Genomic DNA, 2,488 nt, shown 5'->3' on the forward strand with positions numbered 1-2,488 from the left:
GAGAACCAATTAATTTAACCGACACTCCCCAGAAGTCTTGTGTACTTTTTATATTAATCTTTTTAAATATCTTATGTATAGTATAGCCTTCTTCCACAAGATTTTTCAAATCGGATTGAGATTAGTGTGTTCAAAGAAACAAACACTTCAGCTTTATAATATCACTATAGAATTACCAAGCTGGATCCTAAGAAATGTTAACACAAATAAAAAAAACCTTACTTTTTGTAAAAACCACGAGGGGCGTCGCTCAGTCGGCAGATTATTTTTGAGATTGTTGTAACGGCTGCAAAATAATATGGAATTTACAAATGAAAAAATCACTAAGGTTAATTTATTTATTAGTTTCTCACCAATTTAACTAAAAATGTTTAAATTTTTCTAAGTTTCTTTAAGTGTTTTTTCTGTATTCGCATACAATATTAAATTACGTTGTGTGTTTTCAGAGTACCTTTGTGAGAACATGTAGTTATACGCAGCCAAAGATGAAACAGATGCACACCCATCTTCCTGGTTCCACCGTCCTGTTGGACAGTTCTTTGAAAGGAAAAAAAATATTTTTTTATTTAAAAAATAATATTCTGAATATGGAAGGGGTACAGAGTAAAAATGCTGATAATCTTGACAACATTGCTTGTGAGTATAAAATTTAAAATTGGGTGGTACCTACGAGGTGGTACATTAGTCCAAATACTATGACTCAAGTTGTGCTAAAGTCACAAATAGCCAGGGGTTTTAGTTCGATTCCCAGTATATTTTACAATATCTTCGTCTTGTTTTCGGATGCATGTCATGTAGGTAATTATAAAAAAATACGTAAATATTATGTGTCTACGCCTAGTATCTACAAGTTTTGCTTAGATATCAACTTGATGATTGTGTGTCTGAGGACTTTCTACTTACATCAATCATTTGATCTACGACACAATGCATTAAGGCCTGTCCAGGACATGTGTTCGTGTATTTTTTAGTTTTCACCCCATAGCACGCGTCCACAGCATTCTGCCCCACAGCCTGCCACTCTGGTGCCAAAAAGTTTGACAAAATATTCCAGTATTTATCTTTTTGCGGTAACGTATCTGTCAGATTTAATTGTGTATTTAGGCAGCTCCATTGATGACACTAAAACAATTCATTATGAAAATGAAATTAATATTGTTTTATTAGAAACAATAACTAAAGCAACACTAGCTGTACTGCGCGGTTCTACCCGCGGACAAAATATACACTATATAGAATAATATCTATAACTTATGTGTTATGTTAAACAAGGAACATCACTGCCGAGTATCATCAAAATCCGTTCATTGTTTTCGCATAAAAGAGTGACAAACGTACATCCATGCATAGGTACTTATAAACTTTTGTGTTTAATAATTATTAGGATTAATGAATAGTCTTAGGCTGATTAGCGCTTAGCGGCAACAAACATGTTAACAGTATCATAATACCAACCAATAACACTATATTTCCTTCTACGGAGTATTACACTACTTACGCCATCTACCGAAACATTTAAGACTATTAATAAGTAGACTTAGTACTTGGTACTAACAGATCTGTGAATTAAGAGTGTAGTACTTTTAATGCACAGATCTGTCACAAGTTTTATTAAAATGTAAAACGATTTTGTACCCATTTGTAGATAATTTCTGAATCCGTTGATTGTAAATCACTTATAATGTCCGATATCTGATTCAGTAACTAAATCACACATAACATAATACTATACTAGACCAAAGATAGGACAGTGTGATCAGAAGCCGCTATTTTTTATAAAACTAGAAACTAAATTTAGTGAAGTGTAATTAGGGGATTGGACTTAAATTCAAAAATTATAACAGAATACGACGAAATTTTCAAAATATTGTTTTTTACCATGTATAAACAAATAATATTAATTAAATATACATTATACACTTACCAAGCGTGAATTGCCTAAATAAGAACGTCCAAAACCGGGTTCTGCTTGTATCTATAAGAAACAGTTGAAAGGTCATAACAAAAAACAATGTTTATCTTAACTATTAAATAGCAACATAAGTGACAATAATTAAAGCATCTTAAAAAAATAGCCATTTATATAACCAATATAATTATGTAATATTAATTTAAATATATTCACGTATAATTCTTTAAAACATACATACATTAAATAACGCTACTATGGCGTGAATAGACACCTATGTAAACAAAGAAATATTTTTTATTAGAATATAGATATATTTTGGAAACAGGCAATATTATGAAAATAAAACATTCTTGTAACAACTTATTAAATTTCGTAAATATTATCATATAAGAATTAACTATATATTTACGTACGTGATTTAAACATAATTTGATATCGTAGTTAAGTGTAAAACGTCATTTTTAATAATCAATTACTGAAACCCATAATTATGCAAGCGATTTATACTTAGTCTGGCCATAAATACTGTTACACTTAATTATAAAAAAATATTACATTTGAATTTCGAATCTGTCA

At 30.2% G+C, this 2,488-nt stretch overlaps 1 long non-coding RNA gene across 1 annotated transcript; it reads right to left on the minus strand.

The window, feature by feature from the left end:
- Nucleotides 1–169: 169 nt before the first annotated feature.
- On the minus strand, nt 170–2,192 carry LOC119833852. The gene is made up of 5 exons (XR_005287981.1): nt 2,151–2,192; nt 1,925–1,975; nt 904–1,122; nt 452–537; nt 170–286 (listed from the first exon to the last, which is right to left on the minus strand). It is a non-coding gene; the product is annotated as an uncharacterized LOC119833852 (long non-coding RNA).
- Nucleotides 2,193–2,488: the final 296 nt, after the last annotated feature.

Source organism: Zerene cesonia, chromosome 18, assembly GCF_012273895.1.
Source record: "Zerene cesonia ecotype Mississippi chromosome 18, Zerene_cesonia_1.1, whole genome shotgun sequence".
Lineage (NCBI taxonomy): Eukaryota > Metazoa > Arthropoda > Insecta > Lepidoptera > Pieridae > Zerene > Zerene cesonia.